We start from the raw sequence: 22,238 nt of genomic DNA on the forward strand, positions 1-22,238 counted from the left end.
TTCCATTCCATTCTACTCGGATTGACTCCATTCCATTCCATTCCATTCCATTCCATTCCATTCCATTCCATTCCATTCCAATCCATTCCATTCTACTCGGGTTGATTCAATTCTATTCCATTCCATTCCATTCCATTCCATTCCATTCCATTCCATTCCATTCCATTCCATTCCATTCGATTCCATTCCATTCCATTCCATTCCATTCCATTCCATTCCATTCCATTCCATTCCGTTCTACTCGGGTTGATTCCATTCTATTCCTTTCCATTCCGTTCGATTCCATTTGATTCCATTCGATTCCATTCCATTCCATTCCATTCCCTTCCATTCCATTCTATTCCATTGAATTCCATTCCATTCCATTCCATTCCATTCCATTCCATTCCATTCCATTCCATTCCGTTCTACTCTGATTGATTCCATTCCATTCCAATCCATTCCATTCCATTCCATTCCATTCCATTCCATTCCATTCCAATACATTCCATTCTACTCTGGTTGATTCCATTCCATTCCATTCCATTCCATTCCATTCGTCTGCATTCGATTCCATTCCATTCCATTCCATTCTATTCCATTGAATTCCATTGAATTCCATTGCATTCCATTCCATTCCATTCCATTCGATTCCATTCCATTCCATTCCATTCCATTCGATTCCATTCCATTCCATTCCATTCCATTCCATTCCATTCCATTCCATTCCATTCCATTCCGTTCTACTCGGGTTGATTCCATTCTATTCCATTCCATTCCGTTCGATTCCATTTGATTCCATTCGATTCCATTCCATTCCATTCCATTCCCTTCCATTCCATTCTATTCCATTGAATTCCATTCCATTCCATTCCATTCCATTCCATTCCATTCCATTCCATTCCATTCCGTTCTACTCTGATTGATTCCATTCCATTCCATTACATTCCATTCCATTCCATTCCAATACATTCCATTCTACTCTGGTTGATTCCATTCCATTCCATTCCATTCCATTCCATTCGTCTCCATTCGATTCCATTCCATTCCATTCCATTCTATTCCATTGAATTCCATTGAATTCCATTCCATTCCATTCCATTCCATTCCATTCCATTCCATTCCATTCCATTCCATTCCGTTCTACTCGGGTTGATTCCACTCCATTCCATTCCATTCCATTCCATTCCATTCCATTCCATTCCATTCCATTCCATTCGTCTCCATTCGATTCCATTCGATTCCATTCCATTCTATTCCATTGAATTCCATTCCATTCCATTCCATTCCATTCCATTCCATTCCATTCCATTCCATTCCATTCCATTCCATTCCGTTCTACTCGGGTTGATTCCATTCCATTCCATTCCATTCCATTCCATTCCATTCCATTCCATTCCATTCCACTCCATTCCATTTGATTCCATTCGATTCCATTCCATTCCATTCCATTCCATTCCAATCCATTCCATTCTACTCGGGTTGATTCCATTCCATTCCATTCCATTCCATCCCATTCCAATCCATTCCATTCCATTCCGTTCTACTCGGGTTGATTCCATTCCATTCCATTTCATTCCATTCCATTCCATTCCATTCCATTCGATTCCATTCGATTCCATTCCATTCCATTCCATTCCAATCCATTCCATTCTACTCGGGTTGATTCCATTCCATTCCATTCCATTCCATTCCATTCCATTCCATTCCATTCGATTCCACTCGATTCCACTCCATTCTTTCCATTCCATTCCAATCCATTCCATTCTACTCGGGTGGATTCCATTCCGTTCCATTCCATTCCATTCCATTCCATTCCATTCCATTCCACTCCATTCGATTCCATTCCATTCCATTCCATTCCATTCCATTCCATTCCATTCCATTCCATTCCATTCCATTCCGTTCTAGTCGGGTTGATTCCATTCTATTCCATTCCATTCCATTCCATTCCATTCCATTCCATTCCATTCCATTCCATTCCATTCTATTCCATTCCATTCTACTCCATTGAATTCCATTCCGTTCCATTCTATTCCATTCCATTCCATTCCTTTCCATTCCATTTAGTTCTACTCGGGTTGATTCCATTCCATTCCATTCCATTCCATTCCATTCCATTCCATTCCATTCCATTACTTTCCATTCCATTACATTCCAATCCATTCCATTCTACTCGGGTTGACTCCATTCCATTCCATTCCATTCCATTCCATTCCATTCCATTCCATTATAATCCATTCCATTCCATTCGATTCCGTTCGATTCCATTCCATTCCATTCCATTCCATTCCATTCCATTCAATTCCATTCGATTCCATTCGATTCCATTCCATTCCATTCCATTCCATTCCATTCCATTCTACTCGGGTTGATTCCATTCCATTCCATTCCATTCCATTCCATTCCATTCCATTCCATTCCATTCCATTCCATTCTATTCCTTTCGATTCCATTCCATTCCATTAAATTCCATTCCATTCCATTCCATTCCATTCCATTCCATTCCGTTCTACTCGGGTTGATTCCACTCCATTCCATTCCATTCCATTCCATACCATTCCAATCGATTCCATTCGATTCCATTCCATTCCATTCCATTCCATTCCATTCCATTCCATTCCATTCCATTCCATTCCATTCCATTCCATTCCATTCCGTTCTAGTCGGGTTGATTCCATTCTATTCCATTCCATTCCATTCCATTGCATTCCATTTGATTCCATTCCATTCCATTCCATTCAATTCCATTCCATTCTACTCCATTGAATTCCATTCCATTCCATTCAATTCCATTCCTTTCCATCCCTTTCCATTCCATTTAGTTCTACTCGGGTTCATTCCATTCCATTCCATTCCATTCCATTCCATTCCATTCCATTCAATTCCATTCCATTCCGTTACTTTCCATTCCATTCCATTCCAATCCATTCCATTCTACTCGGGTTGACTCCATTCCATTCCATTCCTTTCCATTCCATTATATTCCATTCTATTCCATTCGATTCCGTTCGATTCGATTCCATTCCATTCCATTGCATTCCATTCCATTCCATTCCATTCCATTCCGTTCTACTCGGGTTGATTCAATTCCATTCCTTTCCATTCCATTCCATTCCATTCCATTCCATTCCATTCCATTCCATTCCATTCCATTCCCTTCCATTCCATTCCATTCCAATCCATTCCATTCTACTCGGGTTGATTCCATTCCATTCCATTGCACTCGACTCCATTCGATTCCATTCGATTCCACTCCATTCCATTCCGTTCCATTCCATTCCATTCCATTCCATTCTATTCCATTGAATTCCATTCCATTCCATTCCATTCCAATACATTCCATTCCATTCCATTCCATTCCATTCCATTCCATTCCGTTCTACTCGGGTTGATTCCATTCCATTACATTCCATTACATTCCATTCCATTCCATTCCATTCCATTCCAATCTATTCCATTCTATTCAATTCGATTCCATTCGATTCCATTCAATTCCATTCAATTCCATTCCATTCCATTCCAATCCATTCCATTCTACTCGGGTTGATTCCACTCCATTCCATTCCATTCCATTCCATTCCATTCCATTCCATTCCATTCCATTCCATTCCATTCCAATCTATTCCATTCCATTCCATTCCATTCCATTCCATTCCATTCCATTCCATTCCATTCCATTCCAATCCATTCCATTCTACTCGTGTTGATTCCATTCCATTCCATTCCATTCCATTCCATTCCATTCCATTCCATTCCATTCCATTCCATTCCATTCCATTCCGTTCTACTCGGGTTGATTCCATTCTATTCCATTCCATTCCATTCGATTCCATTCGATTCCATTCGATTCCATTCGATTCCATTCCATTCCATTCCATTCCATTCCACTCCATTGAATTCCATTCCATTCCATTCTATTCCATTCCATTCCATTCCTTTCCATTCCATTTAATTCTACTCGGGTTGATTCCATTCCATTCCATTCCATTCCATTCCATTCCATTCCATTCCATTCCATTCGATTCCATTCGATTCCATTGCATTCCATTCGATTCCATTCGATTGCATTCCATTCCATTCCATTCCATTCCATTCCATTCCATTCCATTCCATTCCGTTCCACTCGGGTTGATTCCATTCCATTCCATTCCATTCCCTTCTATTCCATTCGATATCATTCGATTCCATTCCATCCCATTCCATTCCATTCCATTCCATTCCGTTCTTCTTGGGTTGATTCCATTCCATTCCATTTCATTCCATTCCATTCCATTCCATTTCTTTCGATTCCATTCGATTCCATTCCATTCCATTCCATTCCAATCCATTGCATTCTACTCAGTTTGATTCCATTCCATTCCATTCCATTCCATTCATATCCATTCCATTCCATTCCATTCAATTCCACTCGATTCCATTCCATTCCTTTCCATTCCATTCCAATCCATTCCATTCTACTCGGGTGGATTCCATTCCATTCCATTCGATTCCATTCCATTCCATTCCATTCCATTCCATTCCATTCCATTCCATTCCATTCCATTCCATGGCATTCCATTCCATTCCATTCCATTCCATTCCATTCCATTCCATTCCGTTCTAGTCGGGTTGATTCAATTCCATTCCATTGCATTCCATTCCATTCCATTCCATTCCATTCCATTGCATTCCATTCCATTCCATTCCATTCCATTCCATTCCATTCCATTCCATTCCATTCTATTCCATTCCATTCTACTCCATTGAATTCCATTCCATTCCATTCAATTTCATTCCATTCCATTCCTTCCCAATCCATTTAGTTCTACTCGGGTTGATTCCATTCCATTCCATTCCATTCCATTCCATTCCATTCCATTCCATTCCATTCCATTCCATTCCATTCCATTACTTTCCATTCCATTCCATTCCAATCCATTCCATTCTACTCGGGTTGACTCCATTCCATTCCATTCCACTCCATTCCATTCCGTTATATTCCATTCTATTCCATTCGATTCCGTTCGATTCCATTCCATTCCTTTCCATTCTATTCCATTCCATTCGATTCCATTCCATTCCATTCCATTCCATTCCATTCCATTCCATTCCATTCCATTCCAATCCATTCCATTCTACTCGGGTTGATTCCATTCCATTCCATTCCATTCCAATCCATTCCATTCCATTCCATTCCATTCCATTCCATTCCATTCCATTCCATTCCATTCCATTCCATTCCATTCCATTCCATTCCATTCCGTTCTACTCGGGTTGATTCCACTTCATTCCATTCCCTTCCATTCCATTCCATTCCATTCCATTCCATTCCATTCCATTCCTTTCCATTCCAACCCATTCCTTTCTACTCGGATTGATTCCATTCCATTCCATTCCAGTCCATTCCATTCCATTCCATTCCATTTCATTCCAAACCGTTCCATTCTACTCGGGTTCATCATTCCATTCCATTCCATTCCATTCCATTCCACTCGGGTTCATTCCATTCCATTCCATTCCATTCCATTCCATTCCATTCCATTCCATTCCATTCCGTTCTACTCAGGTTGATTTCCATTCCATTCCATTCCATTCCATTCCATTCCATTCCATTCCATTCCATTCCATTCCATTCCATTCCATTCTATTCCATTCCGTACTACTCGGCTAGAATCCATTGAGTTCCGTTCCGTTCCGTTCCGTCCCGACACGTCCCGTCCCGTCCCGTCCCGTCCAGTCCCGTCCCGTCCCGTCCCGTGCCATTGTACTCGGGTTGATTCCATTCCACTCCGTTCCGTTCCTTTCCGTTCCCTTCAATTCAGTTCCACGCGGGTTGATTCAATTCCATTCTATTCTATTCCATTCCATTCCATTCCATTCCATTCCATTCCATTCCATTCCATTCCATTTTACTCGGGTTGATTCCATGCCGTTCCGTTCCATTCTGTCCCATCCCGACTCGTCCCGTCCCGTCCCGTCCCATTCCGTTCCGTTCTGATCGGGTTGATTCCGTTCCATTCCCTTCCGTTCCTTTCCGTTCCATTCCATTCCGTTACACGCGGGTTGATTCAATTCCATTCTATTACATTGAATTCCATTCCATTCCATTCCATTCCATTCTACTCGGATTGATTGCATTCCATTCCATTCCATTCCAGTCCATTCCAATCCACTCCATTCTACTCGGGTTGATTCCATTCCATTCCATTCCATTCCATTCCATTCCATTCCATTCCATTCCATTGCGTTCCATTCGATTCGATTCCATTCCATTCCATTCCATTCCATTCCAATCCATTCCATTCCTCTTGGGTTCATTCCATTCCATTCCATTCCATTCCATTCGATTCCATTCGATTCCATTCCATTCCATTCCATACCATTCCATTCCATTTTGTTCTACTCGGGTTGATTCCACTCCATTCCATTCCATTCCATTCCATTCCATTCCATTCCATTCCATTCCATTCCATTCCATTCGATTCCATTCTATTCCATTCGATTCCATTCCATTCCATTTCATTTTATTCCAATCCATTCCATTCCATTCTATTCCATGGAATTCCATTCCATTCCATTCCATTCCATTCCATTCCATTCCATTCCATTCCATTCCATTTCATTCCATTCCATTCCATTCCATTCCATTCCGTTCTACTCGGGTTGAATCCACTCCATTCCATTCCATTACATTCCATTCCATTCCATTCCATTCCATTCCATTCCACTCGGGTTGAGCATTCCATTCGATTCGATTCCATTCCATTACATTCCATTCCATTCCATTCCATTCCACTCGGGCTCATTCCATTCCATTCCATTCCATTCCATTCCATTCCATTCCATTCCATTCCATTCCGTTCTACTCGGGTTGATTTCCATTCCATTCCATTCCATTCCATTCCATTCCATTCCATTCCATTCCATTCCATTCCATTCCATTCCATTCCATTCCTTTCCATTTATTCCATTCCGTTCTACTCGGGTTGATTCCATTGAGTTTGGTTCCGTTCCGTTCCGTCCCGTCCCGTCCCGTCCCGTCCCGTTCCGTTTTACTCGGGTTGATTCCTTTGCATTCCGTTCCGCTCGTTTCCATTCCGTTCCATTCCGTTCAACGCGGGTTGGTTCAATTCCATTCTATTCTATTCTATTCCTTTCCATTCCATTCCATTCTACTCGGGTTGATTCTATGCCGTTCCATTCCGTTCCATTCCGTCCCATTCCGACCCGTCCCATCCCGTCCCGTCCCGTCCCATCCCGTTCCGTTCCACATGGGTTGATTCAATTCCTTTCGGTTACATTGAATTCCATTCCATTCCATTCTACTCGGATTGATTCCATTCCATTCCATTCCATTCCATTCCATTCCATTCCATTCCATTCCAATCCATTCCATTCTACTCAGGTTGATTCCATTCCATTCCATTCCATTCCATTCCATTCCATTCCATTCCATTCAGTTTCATTCCATTCCATTCCATTCCATTCCATTCCATTCCATTCCATTCCATTCCATTCGATTCCATTCCATTCCATTCCATTCCGTTCTACTCGGGTTGATTCCATTCTATTCCATTCCATTCCGTTCGATTCCATTCGATTCCATTCGATTCCGTTCCATTCCATTCCATTCCCTTCCATTCCATTCTATTCCATTGAATTCCATTCCATTGCATTCCATTCCATTCCATTCCATTCCATTCCATTCCATTCCGTTCTACTCTGATTGACTCCATTCCATTCCATTCGATTCCATTCCATTCCATTCCATTCCATTCCAATACATTCCATTCTACTCTGGTTGATTCCATTCCATTCCATTCCATTCCATTCCATTCCATTCCATTCGTCTCCATTCGATTCCATTCGATTCCATTCCATTCTATTCCATTGAATTCCATTCCATTCCATTCCATTCCATTCCATTCTATTCCATTCCATTCCATTCCATTCCTTTCTACTCGGGTTGATTCCATTCCATTCCATTCCATTCCATTCCACTCCATTCCATTCGATTCCATTCGATTCCATTCCATTCCATTCCATTCCATTCCAATCCATTCCATTCTACTCGGGTTGATTCCATTCCATTCCATTCCATTCCATTCCATTCCATTCCATTCCATTGAATTCCATTCGATTCCATTCGATTCCATTCCATTTGATTCCATTCGATATCATTCGATTCCATTCCATCCCATTCCATTCCATTCCATTCCATTCCGTTCTACTCGGGTTGATTCCATTCCATTCCATTTCATTCCATTCCATTCCATTCCATTCCATTTCATTCCATTCCATTCCATTCCATTCCATTCGATTCCATTCGATTCCATTCCATTCCATTCCATTCCAATCCATTCCATTCTACTCGGGTTGATTCCTTTCCATTCCATTCCATTCCATTCCATTCCATTCCATTCCATTCCATTCCATTCCATTCCATTCGATTCCATTCCATTCCATTCCATGGCATTCCATTCCATTCCATTCCATTCCATTCCATTCCATTCTAGTCGGGTTGATTCCATTCCATTCCATTGCATTCCATTCCATTCCATTGCATTCCATTCCATTCCATTCCATTCCATTCCATTCCATTCCATTCCATTCCATTCCATTCCATTCCATTCCATTGCATTCCATTCGATTCCATTCGATTCCATTCCATTCCATTCCATTCCATTCCATTCCATTCCATTCCATTGCATTCCATTCCGTTCCAGTCGGGTTGATTCCATTCTATTCCATTCCATTCCCTTCTATTCCATTCGATATCATTCGATTCCATTCCATCCCATTCCATTCCATTCCATTCCATTCCGTTCTTCTTGGGTTGATTCCATTCCATTCCATTTCATTCCATTCCATTCCATTCCATTTCTTTCGATTCCATTCGATTCCATTCCATTCCATTCCATTCCAATCCATTGCATTCTACTCAGTTTGATTCCATTCCATTCCATTCCATTCCATTCAATTCCATTCCATTCCATTCCATTCAATTCCACTCGATTCCATTCCATTCCTTTCCATTCCATTCCAATCCATTCCATTCTACTCGGGTGGATTCCATTCCATTCCATTCCATTCCATTCCATTCCATTCCATTCCATTCCCTTCCATTCGATTCCATTCCATTCCCTTCCATTCGATTCCATTCCATTCCATTCCATGGCATTCCATTCCATTCCATTCCATTCCATTCCATTCCGTTCTAGTCGGGTTGATTCCATTCCATTCCATTGCATTCCATTCCATTCCATTGCATTCCATTCCATTCCATTCCATTCCATTCCATTCCATTCCTTTCCATTCTATTCCATTCCATTCTACTCCATTGAATTCCATTCCATTCCATTCCATTCCATTCCATTCCATTCCTTTCCAATCCATTCCATTCCGTTCCACTCGGGTTGATTCCATTCTATTCCATTCCATTCCCTTCTATTCCATTCGATATCATTCGATTCCATTCCATCCCATTCCATTCCATTCCATTCCATTCCGTTCTTCTTGGGTTGATTCCATTCCATTCCATTTCATTCCATTCCATTCCATTCCATTTCTTTCGATTCCATTCGATTCGATTCCATTCCATTCCATTCCAATCCATTGCATTCTACTCAGTTTGATTCCATTCCATTCCATTCCATTCCATTCAATTCCATTCCATTCCATTCCATTGAATTCCACTCGATTCCATTCCATTCCTTTCCATTCCATTCCAATCCATTCCATTCTACTCGGGTGGATTCCATTCCATTCCATTCCATTCCATTCCATTTCATTCCATTCCATTCCATTCAATTTCATTCCCTTCCATTCGATTCCATTCCATTCCATTCCATGGCATTCCATTCCATTCCATTCCATTCCATTCCATTCCATTCCGTTCTAGTCGGGTTGACTCCATTCCATTCCATTCCACTCCATTCCATTCCGTTATATTCCATTCTATTCCATTCGATTCCGTTCGGTTCCATTCCATTCCATTCCATTCGATTCCATTCCATTCCATTCCATTCCATTCCATTCCATTCCATTCCATTCCAATCCATTCCATTCTACTCGGGTTGATTCCATTCCATTCCATTCCATTCCAATCCATTCCATTCCATTCCATTCCATTCCATTCCATTCCATTCCATTCCATTCCATTCCATTCCATTCCATTCCATTCCATTCCATTCCATTCCATTCCATTCCATTCCATTCGATTCCATTCCATTCCATTTCATTCCAAACCGTTCCATTCTACTCGGGTTCATCATTCCATTCCATTCCATTCCACTCGGGTTCATTCCATTCCATTCCATTCCATTCCATTCCATTCCGTTCTACTCAGGTTGATTTCCATTCCATTCCATTCCATTCCATTCCATTCCATTCCATTCCATTCCATTACATTCCATTCCATTCCATTCCATTCCATTCCGTTCTACTCGGCTTGAATCCATTGAGTTCCGTTCCGTTCCGTTCCGTCCCGACACGTCCCGTCCCGTCCCGTCCCGTCCCGTCCCGTCCCGTCCCGTCCCGTGCCGTTGTACTCGGGTTGATTCCATTCCACTCCGTTCCGTTCCTTTCCGTTCCCTTCAATTCAGTTCCACGCGGGTTGATTCAATTCCATTCTATTCTATTCCTTTCCATTCCATTCCATTCCATTCCATTCCATTCCATTCCATTTTACTCCGGTTGATTCCATGCCGTTCCGTTCCATTCTGTCCCATCCCGACGCGTCCCGTCCCGTCCCGTCCCATTCCGTTCCGTTCTGATCGGGTTGATTCCGTTCCATTCCCTTCCGTTCCTTTCCGTTCCATTCCATTCCGTTACACGCGGGTTGATTCAATTCCATTCTATTACATTGAATTCCATTCCATTCCATTCCATTCCATTCTACTCGGATTGATTGCATTCCATTCCATTCCATTCCAGTCCATTCCAATCCACTCCATTCTACTCGGGTTGATTCCATTCCATTCCATTCCATTCCATTCCATTCCATTCCATTCCATTCCATTCCATTCCATTCCATTCCATTCCATTCCATTGCGTTCCATTCGATTCGATTCCATTCCATTCCATTCCATTCCATTCCAATCCATTCCATTCTACTTGGGTTCATTCCATTCCATTCCATTCCATTCCATTCGATTCCATTCGATTCCATTCCATTCCAATCCATACCATTCCATTCCATTCTGTTCTACTCGGGTTGATTCCACTCCATTCCATTCCATTCCATTCTATTCCATTCCATTCCATTCGATTCCATTCTATTCCATTCGATTCCATTCCATTCCATTTCATTTTATTCCATTCCATTCCATTCCATTCTATTCCATTGAATTCCATTCCATTCCATTCCATTCCATTCCATTCCATTCCATTCCATTCCATTCCATTCCGTTCTAGTCGGGTTGATTCCATTCCATTCCATTGCATTCCATTCCATTCCATTGCATTCCATTCCATTCCATTCCATTCCATTCCATTCCATTCCATTCCATTCTATTCCATTCCATTCTACTCCATTGAATTCCATTCCATTCCATTCCATTCCATTCCATTCCATTCCTTTCCAATCCATTCCATTCCGTTCCACTCGGGTTGATTCCATTCTATTCCATTCCATTCCCTTCTATTCCATTCGATATCATTCGATTCCATTCCATCCCATTCCATTCCATTCCATTCCATTCCGTTCTTCTTGGGTTGATTCCATTCCATTCCATTTCATTCCATTCCATTCCATTCCATTTCTTTCGATTCCATTCGATTCGATTCCATTCCTTTCCATTCCAATCCATTGCATTCTACTCAGTTTGATTCCATTCCATTCCATTCCATTCCATTCAATTCCATTCCATTCCATTCCATTCAATTCCACTCGATTCCATTCCATTCCTTTCCATTCCATTCCAATCCATTCCATTCTACTCGGGTGGATTCCATTCCATTCCATTCCATTCCATTCCATTCCATTCCATTCCATTCAATTCCATTCCCTTCCATTCGATTCCATTCCATTCCATTCCATGGCATTCCATTCCATTCCATTCCATTCCATTCCATTCCGTTCTAGTCGGGTTGACTCCATTCCATTCCATTCCACTCCATTCCATTCCGTTATATTCCATTCTATTCCATTCGATTCCGTTCGGTTCCATTCCATTCCATTCCATTCCATTCCATTCGATTCCATTCCATTCCATTCCATTCCATTCCATTCCATTCCATTCCATTCCATTCCAATCCATTCCATTCTACTCGGGTTGATTCCATTCCATTCCATTCCATTCCAATCCATTCCATTCCATTCCATTCCATTCCATTCCATTCCATTCCATTCCATTCCATTCCATTCCATTCCATTCCATTCCATTCGATTCCATTCCATTCCATTTCATTCCAAACCGTTCCATTCTACTCGGGTTCATCATTCCATTCCATTCCATTCCTCTCGGGTTCATTCCATTCCATTCCATTCCATTCCATTCCATTCCATTCCATTCCGTTCTACTCAGGTTGATTTCCATTCCATTCCATTCCATTCCATTCCATTCCATTCCATTCCATTCCATTCCATTACATTCCATTCCATTCCATTCTATTCCATTCCGTTCTACTCGGCTTGAATCCATTGAGTTCCGTTCCGTTCCGTTCTGTCCCGACACGTCCCGTCCCGTCCCGTCCCGTCCCGTCCCGTCCCGTCCCGTCCCGTGCCGTTGTACTCGGGTTGATTCCATTCCACTCCGTTCCGTTCCTTTCCGTTCCCTTCAATTCAGTTCCACGCGGGTTGATTCAATTCCATTCTATTCTATTCCATTCCATTCCATTCCATTCCATTCCATTCCATTCCATTCCATTTTACTCCGGTTGATTCCATGCCGTTCCGTTCCATTCTGTCCCATCCCGACGCGTCCCGTCCCGTCCCGTCCCATTCCGTTCCGTTCTGATCGGGTTGATTCCGTTCCATTCCCTTCCGTTCCTTTCCGTTCCATTCCATTCCGTTACACGCGGGTTGATTCAATTCCATTCTATTACATTGAATTCCATTCCATTCCATTCCATTCCATTCTACTCGGATTGATTGCATTCCATTCCATTCCATTCCAGTCCATTCCAATCCACTCCATTCTACTCGGGTTGATTCCATTCCATTCCATTCCATTCCATTCCATTCCATTCCATTCCATTCCATTCCATTCCATTCCATTGCGTTCCATTCGATTCGATTCCATTCCATTCCATTCCATTCCATTCCAATCCATTCCATTCTACTTGGGTTCATTCCATTCCATTCCATTCCATTCCATTCGATTCCATTCGATTCCATTCCATTCCAATCCATACCATTCCATTCCATTCTGTTCTACTCGGGTTGATTCCACTCCATTCCATTCCATTCCATTCCATTCTATTCCATTCCATTCCATTCGATTCCATTCTATTCCATTCGATTCCATTCCATTCCATTTCATTTTATTCCATTCCATTCCATTCCATTCTATTCCATTGAATTCCATTCCATTCCATTCCATTCCATTCCATTCCATTCCATTCCATTCCATTCCATTCCACTCCGTTCTACTCGGGTTGATTCCACTCCATTCCATTCCATTCCATTCCATTCCATTCCATTCCATTCCATTCCATTCCAATCGGGTTGAGCATTCCATTCGATTCCATTCCATTCCATTCCATTCCATTAGATTCCATTCCATTCCATTCCACTCGGGCTCATTCCATTCCATTCCATTCCATTCCATTCCATTCCATTCCATTCCATTCCATTCCATTCCATTCCATTCCATTCCGTTCTACTCGGGTTGATTTCCATTCCATTCCATTCCATTCCATTCCACTCCATTCCATTCCATTCCATTCCATTCCATTCCTTTCCATTTATTCCATTCCGTTCTACTCGGGTTGATTCCATTGAGTTTGGTTCCGTTCCGTTCCGTCCCGTCCCGTCCCGTCCCGTCCCGTTCCGTTTTACTCGGGTTGATTCCTTTGCATTCCGTTCCGCTCGTTTCCATTCCGTTCCATTCCGTTCCACGCGGGTTGGTTCAATTCCATTCTATTCTATTCTATTCCTTTCCATTCCATTCCATTCTACTCGGGTTGATTCTATGCCGTTCCATTCCGTTCCATTCCGTCCCATTCCGACCCGTCCCATCCCGTCCCGTCCCGTCCCATCCCGTTCCGTTCCACATGGGTTGATTCAATTCCTTTCGGTTACATTGAATTCCATTCCATTCCATTCTACTCGGATTGATTCCATTCCATTCCATTCCATTCCATTCCATTCCATTCCATTCCATTCCATTCCAATCCATTCCATTCTACTCGGGTTGATTCCATTCCATTCCATTCCATTCCATTCCATTCCATTCCATTCCATTCCATTCCATTCCATTCCATTCCATTCAGTTTCATTCCATTCCATTCCATTCCATTCCATTCCATTCCATTCCATTCCATTCGATTCCATTCCATTCCATTCCATTCCGTTCTACTCGGGTTGATTCCATTCTATTCCATTCCATTCCGTTCGATTCCATTCGATTCCATTCGATTCCATTCCATTCCATTCCATTCCCTTCCATTCCATTCTATTCCATTGAATTCCATTCCATTGCATTCCATTCCATTCCATTCCATTCCATTCCATTCCATTCCATTCCATTCCGTTCTACTCTGATTGACTCCATTCCATTCCATTCGATTCCATTCCATTCCATTCCATTCCATTCCATTCCAATACATTCCATTCTACTCTGGTTGATTCCATTCCATTCCATTCCATTCCATTCCATTCCATTCCATTCCATTCGTCTCCATTCGATTCCATTCGATTCCATTCCATTCTATTCCATTGAATTCCATTCCATTCCATTCCATTCCATTCCATTCTATTCCATTCCATTCCATTCCATTCCGTTCTACTCGGGTTGATTCCATTCCATTCCATTCCATTCGATATCATTCGATTCCATTCCATCCCATTCCATTCCATTCCATTCCATTCCGTTCTACTCGGGTTGATTCCATTCCATTCAATTTCATTCCATTCCATTCCATTTCATTCCATTCCATTCCATTCCATTCCATTCCGTTCCATTCGATTCCATTCCATTCCATTCCATTCCAATCCATTCCATTCTACTCGGGTTGATTCCATTCCATTCCATTCCATTCCATTCCATTCCATTCCATTCCATTCCATTCCATTCGATTCCACTCGATTCCATTCCATTCTTTCCATTCCATTCCAATCCATTCCATTCTAATTGGGTGGATTCCATTCCATTCCATTCCATTCCATTCCATTCCATTCCATTCCATTCCATTTGATTCCATTCCATTCCATTCCATTCCATTCCATTCCATTTCATTCCATTCCTTTCCATTCCAATCCGTTCTAGTCGGGTTGATTCCATTCTATTCCATTCCATTCCATTCCATTCCATTCCATTCCATTCTATTCCATTCCATTCTACTCCATTGAATTCCATTCCATTCCATTCTATTCCATTCCATTCCATTCCTTTCCATTCCATTTAGTTCTACTCTGGTTGATTCCATTCCATTCCATTCCATTCCATTCCATTCCATTCCATTCCATTCCATTCCATTCCATTACTTTCCATTCCATTCCATTCCAATCCATTCCATTCTACTCGGGTTGACTCCATTCCATTCCATTCCATTCCATTATATTCCATTCCATTCCATTCGATTCCGTTCGATTCCATTCCATTCCATTCCATTCCATTCGATTCCCTTCCATTCCATTCGATTCGATTCCATTCCATTCCATTCCATTCCATTCCATTCCATTCCAATCCATTCCATTCTGCACGGGTTGATTATATTCCATTCCATTCCATTCCATTCCATTCCATTCCATTCCATTCCTTTTGATTCCATTCCATTCCATTAAATTCCATTCCATTCCATTCCATTCCATTCCATTCCATTCCATTCCATTCCGTTCTACTCGGGTTGATTCCACTCCATTCCATTCCATTCCATTCCATTCCATTCCATTCCATTCCATTCGATTCCATTCCATTCCATTCCATTCCATTCCATTCTATTCCATTCCACTCTACTCCTTTGAATTCCATTCCGTTCCATTCAATTCCATTCCATTCCATTCCTTTCCATTCCATTTAGTTCTACTCGGGTTGATTCCATTCCAGTCCATTCCATTCCATTCAATTCCATTACTTTCCATTCCATTCCATTCCAATCCATTCCATTCTACTCGGGTTGACTCCATTCCATTCCATTCCATTCCATTATATTGCATTCTATTCCATTCGATTCCGTTTGATTCCATTCCATTCCATTCCATTCCATTCCATTCCATTCCATTCCATTCCATTCCATTCCATTCGATTCCATTCCATTCCATTCCATTCCATTCCATTCCATTCCATTCCATTCCAATCCATTCCATTCTACTCGGGTTGATTCCATTCCATTCCATTCCATTCCATCCCATTCCATTCCTTTCTATTCCATTCCATTCCATTCCATTCCATTCCATTCCATTCCATTCCATTCCATTCCATTCCATTCCATTCCATTCCATTCCATTCCGTTCTAATCGGTTTGATTCCACTCCATTCCATTCCATTCCATTCCATTCCATTCCATTCCATTCCATTCCAATTCTTTCGTTTCCATTCCAACCAATTCCGTTCTACTCGGATTGATTCCATTCCATTCCATTCCATTCCATTCCATTCCATTCCATTCAATTCCATTCCATTCCATTCCATTCCATTCCATTCCATTCCATTCCATTCCATCCCATTTCATTCCAAACCATTCCATTCTACTCGGGTTCATCATTCCATTCCATTCCATTCCATTCCATTCCACTCGGGTTCTTTCCATTCCATTCCATTCCATTCCATTCCATTCCATTCCATTCCATTCCATTCCATTCCGTTCTACTCAGGTTGATTTCCATTCCATTCCATTCCATTCCATTCCATTCCATTCCATTCCATTCCATTCCATTCCATTCCATTCTGTTCCATTCCACTCCATTCCATTCTACTCGTGTTGATTCCATGCCGTTCCGTTCCGTTCCATTCCGTCCCGTCCCGACGCGTCCCGTCCCGTTCCGTCCCGTCAAATTCCGTTCCTTTCTGATCGGGTTGATTCCGTTCCATTCCGTTCCGTTCCTTTCCGTTCCATTCCATTCCGTTACTCGCGGGTTGATTCAATTCCATTCTATTACATTGAATTCCATTCCATACCATTCCATTCCATTCTACTCGGATTGATTGAATTCCATTCCATTCCATTCCAGTCCATTCCAATCCATTCCATTCTACTCGGGTTGATTCCATTCCATTCCATTCCATTCCATTCCATTCCATTCCATTCCATTGCGTTCCATTCGATTCGATTCCATTCCATTCCATTCCATTCCATTCCAATCCATTCCATTCTACTTGGGTTGATTCCATTCCATTCCATTCCATTGCATTCCATTCCATTCGATTCCATTCCATTCCATTCCATTCCATTCCATTCCATTCCATTCCATTCCATTCCATTCCATTCCATTCTGTTCTACTCGGGTTGATTCCACTCCATTCCATTCCATTCCATTCCATTCTATTCCATTCCATTCCATTCGATTCCATTCCATTCCATTTCATTTTATTCCATTCCATTCCATTCCATTCTATTCCATTGAATTCCATTCCATTCTATTCCATTCCATTCCATTCAGTTTCATTCCATTCCATTCCATTCCATTCCATTCCATTCCATTCCATTCCATTCCATTCCATTCCATTCCGTTCTACTCGGGTTAATTCCATTCTATTCCATTCCATTCCATTCCATTCCATTCCATTCCATTCCATTCCATTCCATTCCATTCCATTCTATTCCATTGAATTCCATTCCATTCCATTCCATTCCATTCCATTGAATTCCATTCCATTCCGTTCTACTCTGATTGACTCCATTCCATTCCATTCCATTCCATTCCATTCCATTCCATTCCATTCCATTCCATTTCATTCCATTCCATTCCATTCCATTCCATTTCATTCCATTCCATTCCATTCCAATACATTCCATTCTACTCTGGTTGATTCCATTCCATTCCATTCCATTCCATTCCATTCCATTCCATTCGTCTCCATTCGATTCCATTCGATTCCATTCCATTCTATTCCATTGAATTCCATTCCATTCCATTCCATTCCATTCCATTCCATTCCATTCCATTCCATTCCATTCCATTCCATTCCATTCCGTTCTACTCGGGTTGATTCCATTCCATTCCATTCCATTCCATTCCATTCCATTCCACTCCATTCCATTCGATTCCATTCGATTCCATTCCATTCCATTCCATTCCATTCCAATCCATTCCATTCTACTCGGGTTGATGCCATTCCATTCCATTCCATTCCATTCCATTCCATTCCATTCCATTCCATTCCATTCCATTGCATTCCATTCGATTCCATTCGATTCCATTCCATTCGATTCCATTCGAGATCATTCGATTCCATTCCATCCCATTCCAATCCATTCCATTCCATTCCGTTCTACTCGGGTTGATTCCATTCCATTCCATTTCATTCCATTCCATTCCATTCCATTACATTCGATTCCATTCCATTCCATTCTATTCCATTGAATTCCATTCCATTCTATTCCATTCCATTCCATTCAGTTTCATTCCATTCCATTCCATTCCATTCCATTCCATTCCATTCCATTCCATTCCATTCCATTCCATTCCATTCCGTTCTACTCGGGTTAATTCCATTCTATTCCATTCCATTCCATTCCATTCCATTCCATTCCATTCCATTCCATTCCATTCCATTCCATTCCATTCCATTCTATTCCATTGAATTCCATTCCATTCCATTCCATTCCATTCCATTGAATTCCATTCCATTCCGTTCTACTCTGATTGACTCCATTCCATTCCATTCCATTCCATTCCATTCCATTCCATTCCATTCCATTCCATTTCATTCCATTCCATTCCATTCCATTCCATTTCATTCCATTCCATTCCATTCCAATACATTCCATTCTACTCTGGTTGATTCCATTCCATTCCATTCCATTCCATTCCATTCCATTCCATTCGTCTCCATTCGATTCCATTCGATTCCATTCCATTCTATTCCATTGAATTCCATTCCATTCCATTCCATTCCATTCCATTCCATTCCATTCCATTCCATTCCATTCCATTCCATTCCATTCCATTCCGTTCTACTCGGGTTGATTCCATTCCATTCCATTCCATTCCATTCCATTCCATTCCACTCCATTCCATTCGATTCCATTCGATTCCATTCCATTCCATTCCATTCCATTCCAATCCATTCCATTCTACTCGGGTTGATGCCATTCCATTCCATTCCATTCCATTCCATTCCACTCCATTCCATTCCATTCCATTCCATTGCATTCCATTCGATTCCATTCGATTCCATTCCATTCGATTCCATTCGAGATCATTCGATTCCATTCCATCCCATTCCAATCCATTCCATTCCATTCCGTTCTACTCGGGTTGATTCCATTCCATTCCATTTCATTCCATTCCATTCCATTCCATTACATTCGATTCCATTCCATTCCATTCCAATCCATTCCATTCTACTCGGGTTGATTCCATTCCATTCCATTCCATTCCATTCCATTCGATTCCACTCTATTCCATTCCATTCTTTCCATTCCATTCCAATCCATTCCATTCTACTCGGGTGGATTCCATTCCGTTCCATTCCATTCCATTCCATTCCATTCCATTCCATTCCATTCCACTCCATTCGATTCCATTCCATTCCATTCCATTCCATTCCATTCCATTCCATTCCATTCCATTCCATTCCATTCCATTCCATTCCATTCCATTCCATTCCGTTCTAGTCGGGTTGATTCCATTCTATTCCATTCCATTCCATTCCATTCCACTCCATTCCATTCCTTTCCATTCCATTCTATTCCATTCCATTCTACTCCATTGAATTTCATTCCATTCCATTCTATTCCATTCCATTCCATTCCTTTCCATTCCATTTAGTTCTACTCGGGTTGATTCCATTCCATTCCATTCCATTCCATTCCATTCCATTCCATTCCATTCCATTCCATTCCATTACTTTCCATTCCATTCCATTCCAATCCATTCCATTCTACTCGGGTTGACTCCATTCCATTCCATTCCATTCCATTCCATTCCATTCCATTATAATCCATTCCATTCCATTCGATTCCGTTCGATTCCATTCCATTCCATTCCATTCCATTCCATTCAATTCCATTCGATTCCATTCGATTCCATTCCATTCCATTCCATTCCAATCCATTCCATTCTACTCGGGTTGATTCCATTCCATTCCATTCCATTCCATTCTTTTCCATTCCATTCCATTCCATTCAATTCCATTCTATTCCTTTCGATTCCATTCCATTCCATTAAATTCCATTCCATTCCATTCCATTCCATTCCATTCCATTCCATTCCATTCCATTCCGTTCTACTCGGGTTGATTCCACTCCATTCCATTCCATTCCATTCCATTCCATACCATTCCATTCGATTCCATTCCATTCCATTCCATTCCACTCGGGTTCTTTCCATTCCATTCCATTCCATTCCATTCCATTCCATTCCATTCCATTCCATTCCGTTCTACTCAGGTTGATTTCCATTCCATTCCATTCCATTCCATTCCATTCCATTCCATTCCTTTCCATTCCATTCCATTCCGTTCCATTCCACTCCATTCCATTCTACTCGTGTTGATTCCATGCCGTTCCGTTCCGTTCCATTCCGTCCCATCCCGACGCGTCCCGTCCCGTTCCGTCCCGTCAAATTCCGTTCCTTTCTGATCGGGTTGATTCCGTTCCATTCCGTTCCGTTCCTTTCCGTTCCATTCCATTCCGTTACACGCGGGTTGATTCAATTCCATTCTATTACATTGAATTCCATTCCATACCATTCCATTCCATTCTACTCGGATTGATTGAATTCCATTCCATTCCATTCCAGTCCATTCCAATCCATTCCATTCTACTCGGGTTGATTCCATTCCATTCCATTCCATTCCATTCCATTCCATTCCATTCCGTTCCATTCCATTGCGTTCCATTCGATTCGATTCCATTCCATTCCATTCCATTCCATTCCAATCCATTCCATTCTACTTGGTTTGATTCCATTCCATTCCATTCCATTCCATTCCATTCCATTCCATTCCATTCCATTCGATTCCATTCCATTCCATTCCATTCCATTCCATTCCATTCCATTCCATTCCATTCCATTCCATTCTGTTCTACTCGGGTTGATTCCACTCCATTCCATTCCATTCTATTCCATTCCATTCCATTCGATTCCATTCCATTCCATTTCATTTTATTCCATTCCATTCCATTCCATTCTATTCCATTGAATTCCATTCCATTCTATTCCATTCCATTCCATTCAGTTTCATTCCATTCCATTCCATTCCATTCCATTCCATTCCATTCCATTCGATTCCATTCCATTCCATTCCATTCCATTCCATTCCATTCCATTCCATTCCATTCCGTTCTACTCGGGTTAATTCCATTCTATTCCATTCCATTCCATTCCATTCCATTCCATTAAATTCCATTCCATTCCATTCCCTTCCATTCCATTCTATTCCATTGAATTCCATTCCATTCCATTCCATTCCATTCCATTGAATTCCATTCCATTCCGTTCTACTCTGATTGACTCCATTCCATTCCATTCCATTCCATTCCATTCCATTCCATTCCATTCCATTCCATTCCATTCCATTCCATTTCATTCCATTCCATTCCATTCCAATACATTCCATTCTACTCTGGTTGATTCCATTCCATTCCATTCCATTCCATTCCATTCCATTCCATTCGTCTCCATTCGATTCCATTCGATTCCATTCCATTCTATTCCATTGAATTCCATTCCATTCCATTCCATTCCATTCCATTCCATTCCATTCCATTCCATTCCATTCCGTTCCATTCCATTCCATTCCATTCCGTTCTACTCGGGTTGATTCCATTCCATTCCATTCCATTCCATTCCATTCCATTCCACTCCATTCCATTCGATTCCATTCGATTCCATTCCATTCCATTCCATTCCATTCCAATCCATTCCATTCTACTCGGGTTGTTGCCATTCCATTCCATTCCATTCCATTCCATTCCATTCCATTCCATTCCATTGCATTCCATTC

This window comes from Gorilla gorilla, chromosome 17 (assembly GCF_029281585.2).
Source record: "Gorilla gorilla gorilla isolate KB3781 chromosome 17, NHGRI_mGorGor1-v2.1_pri, whole genome shotgun sequence".
Classification (NCBI taxonomy): Eukaryota; Metazoa; Chordata; class Mammalia; order Primates; family Hominidae; genus Gorilla; species Gorilla gorilla.